The 13,173-nt window shown below is 38.0% G+C and overlaps 1 long non-coding RNA gene across 1 annotated transcript in view; it reads right to left on the bottom strand.

The window, feature by feature from the left end:
- The window catches only part of LOC140895677 (uncharacterized), a 23,069-nt gene continuing 9,896 nt past the window's right edge, over window positions 1-13,173 (bottom strand). Inside the window, exon 3 of the long non-coding RNA XR_012154307.1 lies at window positions 1-488. This is a non-coding gene — a long non-coding RNA (uncharacterized LOC140895677). The remainder of the gene's footprint in view (window positions 489-13,173) is intronic.

Here is a 13,173-nt window from a genome sequence, read left to right on the forward strand (position 1 = left end):
CTAAGATAGTACAAAATAGAAAAAATTAAAACAGCAAAAAAATTAAGTTCATTATATCATCATTTGAGAGATGCAATAATAGCAGATGCAATAAAGATTTAAAAGATACTACAAGCTACTACAATGTTTGAGGCACAATCCTTAGATAGAGGCTTGTACAATGATAACCGGTGCTGTTTAACTTAGTCACATTTGCCAATTGTATAAAACAGGATTGCAGTCTGGCTGCATTTAAAAGTGTATCCTGGGTCCAATAGAATTGGTTAAGAATCTTATTTTAGAGAAAATGTAATGGCACTGAACAGGAGGCAAGCTTAACATTTAGTCCAAGTGAGGTCCCAGTACTCTTCGATGATGTTCACTAGGAGTTCTGTCAGCTAATGAGTTGAACCATCTGTAGCAGTTTCCTAACAGATGTGGAAAATTCCCATACTGAGTCACAACATCTTCTAAGGGAGAGATCTGTGGAGGGTTCCATCGACAACATTCTGAATAAAGGATAGGATATTTAGCCATCAGAAACTCAAATGTAGCAATTCTTCTTGGTAAATAATAAATCAGCTTTTTTTGCCAGAAGGCCTTCTATACACAAAATTCCCATTGACTTCATAATGAGTGCTATGCATGGAATGACTGAAGAATCAGAGAATCTTTTCTTTTCAGTCCAAGCAGAATGAAATACAAAAAGTGAACAAACAGCACACATAGTGAAAAGCACACTGGTTGTCTGAAATGCCTTCACAATTAATATAAACTAATTTGCTTTTAGTAACAAAGATTTTTCTTCCATATAACTTTTAGCTCAACTATCCTTTTAAATAATATGCCTGTGAGTTTGCACCAGTTGATGTAAACCCTCAACAAAAATCATTGTTTTTTTTAATTCAATGGCATTAGATATAACAATGTATTTTCACACTAGTGCAGTCACACACATTAGACTGCCAGTAAGATTGTGACAGTTCTGCTTTCTGCTTGCAGATGTCACGAACATTAGATCTATCTTCACAAAACATTATTGCAAGTGTGTTCATCTGGGGTATCCTTATTCACAATAGGTGACCTTCATGGGTACATGTGACATTTAAAAAGAAAAGTTCTCCTTTATAACCTTCAGTGTGCTTTTAGTTATAAATTACTTGTAGAGTATTAGTAATAATAATTGATTTTAGCAGTAAGTAATAGAGTTATAAATAGGTCCCACTATTTAATGAAAGAAATGCCTCAGCCTTGGATTTTATTTATTAGTATCCAAGAACCTTCCACACCCCCACTAAGATCAGTTATTGCTTAATTAAACTAGAAAAATGGCCAATGATTATTTTCAATTTCCCTGCAAATTTTACTTCTTTCTATTCACTTACATGATGATTTGAATACAAATGTTTGATGTACATAAGAAATTAGCTGAATTTTATCTTAAATGCTTATAAAAACTGGACTTTTATTTTCACGTGATGAATAAAAAAAATAGTCATTGAAGAGTTTTACACTTTATTAGCCACATTATAGCTCTCCTTCTTAGTGTTCATAAGTGAATCAATAACAGAGATAGCTTAGGTACACTCAGGAAAGAAATATTCTCAACTGAATTTTTTTGAAAAAACCACAATATTAAAATATACCACATTTTTAAGAAATGTAGTATTTCTGATCAAATGCTACAGTAGTTACATGTCCAGACTAGATAGCTAGTGATGTCCACAAACAAGAAACCAGAGACTAAAGATTGGCAAACGGTCTAATGCAATCTCTCCATCAATAATGGCAAGAAGGTTTCAAATAAACAATCCCCAACTGGAAAATGATGGCAGCTGTCTGATTTTATTTTTTTTCAGTCACAATGCAGTGATAACTGACAAATAAAATGTAATGTCACATTATCATGATGCACATAAAAATATACTGTACACTTACATAAATGACAGGTCTGAGACACCAGCTGTATATCATCTTTCACCACTAGCTGGCACCATAGCTTTAAAAATGTGGTGATGTAGCCCATTGTATATTTTACTAATTAACCACCCAGCCACATAATTTTCAACAGAAAACAATTATTCAGAGCAAATGAGAAATATTTGGGGTCATAAACTAAAATGAGTCTGAAGGTAGTATTCTCCATGATGACTAAGTCATTTGCTGAAAAAATAAATGTATAAAGTTAATGGACTCTGAGCTCATTTTTATTAAACAGAAGTAAATGGTTCTGTGCATAGACGTAAGGGTCTGATTTGCCCACCGCCCCCAGATGAGAAAGTATACAGATCACCATGTTGGGTTATGAGGGGTATAAATCCAAATCAGTTGCCACTTCACCAGACTTTCCAGTCCCAAATAACCGCACAGGGCACATCAGGTTCACTCCTAAGGAAGCTTCTTTACTGGACCTGCTAATAAAACTCACACAGTAGGTCTCTTTTGCTGGTTTCCCTCTCCTAATTACTGCCTGTACATGATGCCCCAAGAGCCTAGGTTTCTGCTCTGGGATTGGAGTAGCCCTGACACTGCTAAAATCTGCATTGCTGTGCTCTGTTCTGACTCTTTCAGGATGCCTTTAGAAGAGATGGCAAGCAAATACATGGCAGCCATCACAAATTGTCCATTAGCTTTATACTTGTTTACGTGAAAAAGAAAACTAAATAAAAATGTATATGTAATACAGATATCAGTACCCTGGGCAGAAGCAAAGCAAATCTGGAGCCTGAACATGCGTGCCCTCCTGTGTGAAAAGCCCCAAGGAGGTTTAACACTGTGAGGAAATCGTTACTAAGAATAATCCAGTTTCCCACATCCACACAACAGAAAAGCCACTCTGAAACGTGGGGCATGCACAGAGGACTTGTGCAGTTACAATGGCTCTTCTGTCCCTCAGTGATTTACCTTTGAGGCCTAGCAGCACAGCTTCATTGGAGCCAGGCCCCTCTGGCCATGATGGCTCCATGGGGGGATTATCAGGAAAGTTTGTGCAACATCTGGCTGTGCTGCTGTACTCACTTTTTCAGCTATCTTCCACAGAGCCAGAGAGAGACTGTTTTGCACCTTGACTAGCAATGTCATCCACATTACAGATTCTGTGTAATATCTAGCCAATACCCCTATTTCCCCACAATGGTTGAACAGGTCTCCTCTCTCTCCCCACAGAAAAGCTCACACCACTGAGACAACAGGAAATCCCAAATTCACAATGTATTTGTGGGAGGGGTGATATTCAATGAGATAGAAGATAGCAGTTTTAATCCCCAATCTGAAAAAGTACACCTCTTACATGATTTTTTTGTCCTAAACCATTTTCTGGATGTGAGGAATATAACTCTTGAAATAGTCTGTACACAGCACTACAAGGTACTCTCTGTTCCCAATACCCTTGAAATCAATGGGGCCATTACAGAGTACGGCACTACTCCATGTTGGTAAGGGTATCAGAATCTAGCCGTAAGACAGCACCACAGCACCTTGCTTCACTACCAGAGCAAAAAGAGGAGCAAAACCAGCAGTTGCATTAAGCACTTCTGTCACTGAAGAGGTTACACACAGACACAGAATTTATCTGTGCTACTGGAGTGAGACTTCATAAAGTCTGTAGTCTTGACTGAGACCACCATTTCTCCTAGGTTATGGATTTGGAAGGATATATATGGCAGAATTGGGGGTTATTGAATAAAATGTCAGCAACTATTAAAATTGGTGCCACATTTTTTCCTTCCTCTAATTAAAAACTGTTACTTTTCAGAAAAAATCCTGAAGAGTAATAAGAGGAACACTGCCAAAACATATTTTCTTTCGATGTTTTAAATCTCTCTAAGGTTGCTCCACTTGCATTCTTGGCCAATGTGGCAGTTTTTTCTAAGCAGGTTTCAATCCTGCATTGGCCAGGGTTGTGAATGTGAACACTTTGTTGTCTAATTTCTTTTAAAAACAGAAGAGCACAAAGAAACAGCAATGGCCACCTCTCCATTAGGAAAAAAAAGATTGTGTGGGGGTGAGGGCACATATCTTTTCTTTCACAAGATGTTTAATATCAACATTTCTTAAATACATCTGGAGTTTACAAATGCCCAAATGTTGTTTGTTACAGGTTATCCTGGCACTGTGTTGTTTCTGCAACTAAAGTTAATACAACAGATTTTGAGACTGAGCTTTGTCTAACAAAACCCTGTCAATAAACAATAAGTTACAGCCCCTTTCTAGGGTGCTACAGTTGCCATTCATTGCTATATGTTCTGTCATGGCATCAACACATCATAATGTCACAACAGAGCATGCTGGTGTTGCACTGTCCCAAAGTTATTTTGGATTACTTTGATGGTCCTGCACATGCTCAATAGAACAGTCCCATGTAACCGAGGCAATTCCACAAAATTCAGGACAGATGGCAATGTGAGACAAAGGGTCATAAATTGGAGAAACACTAGTTATAGTGATTGCAGTAGAGAAGCTTGTAATGGTTGCAGTACGATAAAGAAGTGCTAGAATTAATCCACTGCTATCTGTCTTTATTTTGCTAACCCATTTGAGTGGACGCCACAGCACTGAGACTACATTAATCAAAATTTGGAATGACCTGCTTTTCATTGCAAACTGCAGTTATCTTTCTTTACTGATTGGCCTTGACCTGTCAGCTGCATTTGGTACTGCTGACCCCAGGGATCTTTTGAAGAGCCTTGAGTACTATGTTGGGTTGTCTGACTCCATTCTTGCTTGGTTTAATTCATATTCTTCTCAACGTACCCATTTTATTTCCAATAGAAATTGCTCATTTAATTGCACTGTAAGTTTTATGGGGTATGCCCCAGGCTGCATTCTTTATGCCAAGCTTCTCAGTATTTATATGGAGAGTGGTTGGGAGGGGGGAGGGGAAGGCATTTACAAAGCAAAATCAGGTTTCACAAAACCGACAATTTTCACCTCTTTATTTTGTGCAAAAAGCAATTCTCTGCAGTAAAACACAGTTTCTATGTCACAAGCATAGACTTACTTGTCAAATGTATACTTTTTTATTTAATGAACTTCAATGTATATTTTTTTCCTCATAGATTCAGGAGCCCTTTTCTTAGTGCTGATGCATATTAAGACTAGAGATGGACCCAAACCACATCTTTGCATCTAACCACTCCTGAAGTTTGTGGGGATGGGGCTGATAATATGAACCCAAATCTTAATTTTGTAGTTCAGTTCCAAGACATTGATATTAGTGCTGCTGTATAAACTCCTCTCTTTAGCTCTGCCAAAACAACTCTGATTTGACCTCCTGATGTTTCCAATCCCAGGCATCAATAAACATGCTAACTACTTGGTGTATTTGATGTTTGCTAAAATATACAAGTGATTAAAACTGAGACTACAAAACTATTTCACCTAATCAGTTCATCTGGATCTGATTTCCAGTTTCCAGATAGAAAAGGAGTACTTGTGGCACCTTAGAGACTAACCAATTTATTTGAGTATGAGCTTTCGTGAGCTACAGCTCACTTCATCGGATGCAAGGTGCCACAAGTACTCCTTTTCTTTTTGCGAATACAGACTAACACGGCTGTTACTCTGAAACCTGTCAGTTTCCAGAAAGGCATTCAAAAATTACGTGTCGTAAACAGACTCTTATCAGAGCAGTCCATAACCCTGCATAGGAGTGCCACTTCTTTTAATAGGGTTAGGTAGAAGGCAGATGGACCATAGCATTGCAGCCAGTATTTAGGACCATCAGATTCTTTGATCACTAGTTGACTAGGGAAACAAAAGGCAACCAAAGTATAAGGTATGGGTACTAAAAAAAGGATGCTATATACATTCTGGTTTTCATTGCATACTTTGTATTTATAGTATATTTCAAAATGCAGACCTGGGCCTCTGGCTCATATATTTTACTTTATAATAGAACTAATTAATTCTACTAACAATCTCACAATCTCTCTTGCAAAATTTAAAGTAGCATTACCTTTCAGGAGTTCTGGGAGAGGGGATACATTTATTTTAATGATAGAGAAGAACAGGACTAACTTGGGCCCTGCTTCTCCAATTTGTTCTCCCATACAGATGCAATTGCAGGATTAGGGCCTCAGAAAGCACAATACTGACACTGTATTACTTAGAAATAAAACAGATTTTTCTTGTGAGTATTGTTTATTTTTAACATGTAAGTAAGTTTGTTTTGTGCAGTGCAAGTCATCACATTTAAAAAAAGATGGAGAGGGCTCAGAGGTGAAAAATTAAAATTAAAAAGGTATGAAAATAAAATGTATGAAGAAAAGTTTTGAGAACTGGGTAAAAGAAGAGACAAAGAGTGATAGGAGACATGACAACCATTTACAAACAAAGGAATATTATATAAAAGGACTATACTAGTTTCACTTATCAAACAAACAAAGCAATGGACAGCAATTAGTGAAGGACCAGAATGCAAACCTTGAATTCAAATAACTCCAAACTTCACGAAAATTCAGATCTGAATCTGAATTTTGTGACTTGGGCCAACATCTAGTAAAACAAGGTTAAATGCAGCAGGAAAATTTTAGACTATTATGTAAACACAACTTGACAAAATGCAGGAATGACTGAGATTCTATTCATGTAGCCCAGTTTTACACTCAATTGACTTTGGTGGAGTTATTCCCAGTTTCTTCCATATGTAAGTAATATCCAATCTAAACCTCCCCCACTCAAGTTGCAGTGGGGGAGGTTTAGATTGGATATTAGGAAAAACTTTTTCACTAAGAGGGTGGTGAAACACTGGAATGCGTTACCTAGGGAGGTGGTAGAATCTCCTTCCTTAGAGGTTTTTAAGGTCAGGCTTGACAAAGCCCTGGCTGGGATGATTTAACTGGGAATTGGTCCTGCTTCGAGCAGGGGGTTGGACTAGATGACCTTCTGGGGTCCCTTCCAACCCTGATATTCTATGATTCTATGATTCTATGATTCTAAGTATGATCAAAGACAGCCCAAGGGAGTCTGCGGCTATGTCCACACTAGAGAGCTTACAACGGCACAGCTGTACTGCGCCGCTTTAAGATCTCTCATGTAGTCACTCTATGCCCATGGGAGAGAGCTCTTCTGTCAACATTATTAAATCGCCCCCAACAAGTGGCGGTAGCTATGTCGGTGGGAGAAGCTCTCCCGCCGACATAGCACTGTGCACACTATCACTTCTGCCACCATAATTTATGTCGCTCAGGGGTGTGCTTTTTTCACATCCCTGAGCAAGATAAGTTTTGCAGACAAAAATGATAGACATGGCCTCCACAGTCAGTATCCACCCACAAAAGATTTTTTTTCTTTCTATATCTTCCACCGCACAATTCTCCAACAACTTTTTTACTATATCAACAAAAACAAAAATATTTTCTCCTACTAATCTGCAGTGCTTGGCTCAATAGCAAAAGTAGGAGAACTTGAGAATCAGAAATAAGGGCATTCTTACTCATTAATAGCTGATTTTTCTTCTTCAGATCACTCACATTGACCTTCTTTTCAGACCAAAGTCTCCCTGTTGAACAATAACTGCCAGGGCAATACTCTGATTGAGACCACGTGTCGTAACAAGCTGCACTTTGGCTTTAACTTTCAGCTCTACTTCTCAGTAGCACGCACATTACAGAAGGGGAAAAAAGCACCTTAAAAAATAAACCAGGGAATACTGTTTTTCATTTATGGTAAACTTAGTCATCTGCCTGTAGCTGTATGTGACACTCTTAGGCAAAAAAAAAAATGATTCTTTCCCCTCACTCAGTACTATAAAAAGCACACAGATATATTCTCTCAAATTCATTATATGTGTGTAGATTTTTCTCAAAAGTGATAGGAAACATATCAAATCTGTGTTCTCAAAACATTTAGCTGTGACACTTGGAGTATCTTCCCAGACTTAAGAACAGCTCTTTGTGGCTTGAAAGCTTGTCCCTTTCACCAACCGAAGTTGGTCCAATAAAAGATAATACCTAACCCACCTTGTTTCTCACACCATGTTTATTCTGGAGAATACCCATTTACAAAACAGTTCCCCCACCTGACCTCCATCCCCAGTTAAAAACACATCCCTGTTTTGCAGCATAGATGGGAACAAACTATAATATATCCACGTTCCCAAACCATGCTACAGTCTGTGACTTTGAAGGGTTGTAGCACAATTTAGAAATTGTAACAAGGTAGCAGGATCTACAATCCTACACAAGTATTCAGGGCTCCTAAACAAACCCAGGGTGCAAGCACTACGTTCTGATCAGAGTGATGTAAGAACAGGAACAGGAACAGGGAAGTCCCGCAGGAACAGTTAGATTTGGGGAGAAAATTTAGGCTTGAGGTTTATGTTCAATTATTTAAATACCAACAAAGCAGAACCCCAAGAAGGGAGTGAATTTGGCTTTTCTAGACAGTGTAGACATTATTTGGCTTAAAACATGGCCCAGTCCCCTCAGTACCATACAACAAAACTGTGTTTTAACCATGTTTTAGTGTAGATGGGAGTTTAGTTACTAAGTAATGATATCTATATACTGTGTCTTCAGTCCTGAATCCCACCCTAGTGTCTTTGCACTACTCCAGCATAGCCATGTCTTATGTCACCCTCCAGACAGCCCCCAGCATGGGCGGCATGCTAGAGGCCTTCCTCTGAGAAGGAGGTATGGCTCGAGTGCTCACACTACCCTCCAGCAACCCTCAGCTAATGAATAGCCTCCTGGGGGCAGAGACAGCCAAACACAGCTGCACCCATGTAGCACGGTAGTGAAGACAAGCCCTTAGGCTCTGTTCACACTAGCACACCAAACAGCAGCAGCTAGAGGTGGTCAAAAATGATAAAGAGTGTTTTTGCAAAAAATTAAAAATCCAGGGGTTCATAAATTTATTCAAAATGTTTTGATTGGAATATTATCAGTTCGGAGTTTTTTCTCTTCTGTCTTTCCCTTTTTACTACTTTCCCCTTTTGACACTGAAAAAAAAGAGTGGAAGGGAATGGGAAAAAAAGGAAAAATTGAAATGCAAAAAATGAGAACCAACTTCTTTTGGTTTTGGAGTTCATAAAAAAATTAAAATTTCAAAACATTAAAACGTTACACAAATTTCTGTTTTAAAAAAGACTTTTTTACAACACTTTTTAAATCAAAACATTTCTACCATCCCTTGCCACAGCAGTATTTGAAAATTCACATCAAGCACTGTTCCAATTATTGATAACTGACTGTTCGTAACTAGCAAACATTAATGCCCCAGTGCAGAAAGGGATTAAAAAAAAAACAATACACAAATGTAAGCACATATATATTTGTTAAAACCATAATGCAATCCATAGGTTAAAGTAGAAATTGTTGACAAAGGGTCACTGAACCAAACAAAAGGGTAAAAATAGAGCTGGCAGCAGGTTAGTAGCTAGTGATATTGCCAAGTGTAAGAATCATCCACAATTGGCTAACAGTAATAGCTCTCTCCCGAGTCCCGCTATTAGCCACTATACACACTACAGTCATGCTCAGGACTGGCTGAACTTGTGCTTCCCACTGGTCAGTTTGGAATATTACATCAGGGCAATAGTTAAAGAGTTCCTTTCTTCTGTCCAAGTGGCCTGAGAATGGCTTCATTCACCAGGGAAGCAGAGGATAATCTTTAGCCAGGAAGAACCCTCCCAGCATAATGGGAGCAACCTCCGTACCATTAATGGCCACAGTAACCTGGAGGCAGCTTCCTTTATTCATAAAGGCAAACAGAGCTGAGTTCCAAAAGATCCTAGCATCATGGGACCTTTGCACACTACCATTTATGTTTATGCACTTTCGACGGTGCTCAATCAGGCATTGGAGCACCAGGAAGAAATACCCCTTTCTGTTTATAAACTCTTGAGCCCTGGTGAGAGGGGCAAACAATAGGCACCTGGGTCCCATCAATTGCTCCCAATACAGTTTGGGAACTCTATGTGTGCAAAACCATCGATAATCTCCTGAGCATTACAAGCTTTATAACTTGGTGCACTACCTTAATGCACAGCATCACACACCTGTATGACAATGCCCCTAACAGTTGATCTCCCTATGCCAAATTGGTCTACAGATTCAGACATCTGAGGCTCACTCTACAGCATTAAAAACAGCAGTATAAACATTGCGGTTCGGGCTGGAACTCAGACTCTGAAGTACTTTACACACCAACTAGTGTGTGTCAACTTAGTATGAACTAACCCCCCCGTGTAGACAAGGCCTCAGTTGCTATAAGTTGACACAGCTCTATCAAGGTCTCAGGAGCTTACATCAGCTGAGGATTTGATCCTATGACTTTTAAAGACTTTATCCAGGCTTTTTTTATGTTTTGAGGACATTGTTAAAAAAGAGTTAGATTCCACCAACACTACAAAATCATCAAAGTGTTTCAATCACATTGGGGAAAAGAGTATTGTAACCAGTTCCCTTGACATATAGTAAGTGTAGGTTAGAGGGACACCATGTTGAGTGTGATTGGGTGACACATGGCCAGAAAGGGTTAAACATCCTGCAAATTAAACAACCCTTAAAAACATGTGGGTAGATAATGTTTGTGTTTTTGTGTAAATACATATATATGGATAGGGGGTGGACAATGTAATCAACAGTCCTTGTCTATACTGTAGTCTGATAATTCAATCAAAAGAACATACTAGTATTTAAATGAATTGTAAATACAGGATCTCTCTGTATTCATCTCTCTTTTAAATGTATAGCAAGTCATCTGTGAATGGTGGAGGAACAAGCAAATTGCCTTATGTTAATTCATATAGCTAAGTACTGGTGATGGACCTCCTTCAAAGTCATGCTAATTACCTTTTGTTCCTGGAAGAACTCCAACTTGTCAAAAAGGACATGAAATTGTATAAAAGATCCTTGGGTCCTGATCCTGTTCATCTCAGATCCGCCTAAGGCTTCATACAGGGGAAGCTTAGGCCATAAGGACTGAGATCCCAGTCCTAAACTGGAACACCCTACAATGACATTGGACTATAACCTATGAACTATTTCTGAAATAACTCTTTGCAACTACAAAGATCACCATCTCTGCTATGAATCTGAATCTTAAGAACTGAACTCATGTCTGTATGTATATTGATCTTTTAACCATACTCTCTCTCTTTTGTTTTGTAATAAACTTTAGTTTAGTTAATAAGAATTGGCTGTATGCGTGTATTTGGGTAAGATCCGGAATAGTCAATAACCTGGGAGGTAATGTGTCCGATCCTTTGGGATTGGTAGAACCTTTTCTTTTATATGATGAAATAAGATTTTCAGAAATCTTCATCATATTTGACATGGGTACCTGGATGGAGGCCTGAGGCTGGATCACTTTAAGGAAACTGTGTTGTTTGAACTTCTGAGTAACCAGTAAGGTATAAAAGAAGCTGTTTTATGCTGGCTTGGTAAATCTAAGTATTGGAATATCCACCAGCTTTTTGTGGATTGTCTGTCTCATTCTTTGCAGTTCACCCTACTTGAGTGATCACAGCTGGCTCCCACTGGGACCCTGGTCACAGGTTGCAAACCACATTTCATCTGTGTTTGAGCATCAGTGTTTTTGCAAGCATTGATACAAGCTCTGGTGTGGGCAAAGCCTTACATTATGAAAACTTCTAGATAGTTCAACTTCTCAACAGGACCCAGAGGAGATCAAATGGATATTTCACAAAAGTCCACATTTGTCTGCTTCTTCTATCTAATCCTGCTAAGTGCTGTTTACTTGAAATAGTTTTCTCATAAAAAAAAAGACAACATTTCCAATGTGAATGCTGTTTCAGTTATGTGAAATCACTTGCTAAAAAATTAATTACTGTCTCAAAATATTATTCCATTTTTATGTATTATACAGTTGACCTTATCTTAGATTTTTGTTTGTGTAAACTGCTTACATTACTATCTTTCATATTAATATATGGAAAATGATTAATTATATGGTCAAGGAAACCAGGAGAACTCAAATCAACTGTGCCCTGAAGGTACGAAATGTCATCAGGTTATATATTGCCATAAATATTTCTAGTATATTCAGCAGTTTCCAACTGTGCCTGTTGCAATGTGACCTACAGTATTTGGTAAGCAGGTGTACACTGTCATTACTGTGGTGAAATCTGAACATATTAGTGCCACACAAATGGTTTTATCTTTTAATATGATTTGCTGTCTCAGAAAATATGTCCCTGTTTTTCAGGCGTTTAAAAGTAAATTTGGCCCTAGAAATTAGCTGCTGCTGTTGTTCACTAACACCTACGCAGACATCTTGTTTTAGATTAAATCCTCCCAGTTGATTTTACACATACATCTCAAATAAGCAATTAAAATAGCTACAATGTGTTAATGGGGCTCTGCCGTTCTCTATGGTTTTATGCTAGATGCACAGCTTTCATTTTGGAGCTGCAGGTGTAGTCCAGAAAAAAAATTAAGGAGAGGGGTACTTAGAAGAAAACATGTGGAAGTCACCTATGGTCCTGACACAATCTTAAATTAAGACCATTTCATATAAAAGGGGGAAATGTGTTTGTATTTAGAACTATTTATTCCTAAATAAAAATGTTCTTCCGGTTTATAGGGAGAAATGAATGATATACAGCTGCTTACTCAAAAGTGGGATCACTAGACAGATGTCGTATTTTTCTAAGATATGTCTTAAGGTGAAAGTCTCATTGCAAACATTAGTATAAAATGTGGATGTGAGACACTCCCCTGGAGGAATCAACAAATTCATTTTGGCACCTTGTGATAGACACATCTCTATTTACATATGTTTTGTGCTATATATAAAAAGAAACTGTACCCATGTTCCTCAGATAAGTACTCTGAAAGTCTCAAAAGACAAGAAGTTTCCCTCAGCAAGAATAGACGAGGAAATATTGTATGTAAAATCAATTTGAGATCACCTTTTAAAAATTTCAGACATTTTTTAAAATGAAGCACAATTTGTGAACAGAACATGGAAAACAAAAAGATAAGGCATCCTACAATCAGAAAGCAGGATCCTAGCCACTGGGAACAGTAAACATAAGTGGGAGAATAAGTGCAGAGTAGGAATTGCTTATTTGAATGTAATATGATATTTTTTAAAAACTCTGGGATAATCCTTCATAAAACAATTTTTAGGGAGCTATTGTTTATGCTGGAAGAGTAGTCACAATTGTGCTTTATATAATGTACTCAGAGTCAGGAGAGTGTGTAAATTCAGATTAGAAAATAAAAG

Source organism: Lepidochelys kempii, chromosome 11 (assembly GCF_965140285.1).
Source record: "Lepidochelys kempii isolate rLepKem1 chromosome 11, rLepKem1.hap1, whole genome shotgun sequence".
Lineage (NCBI taxonomy): Eukaryota > Metazoa > Chordata > Testudines > Cheloniidae > Lepidochelys > Lepidochelys kempii.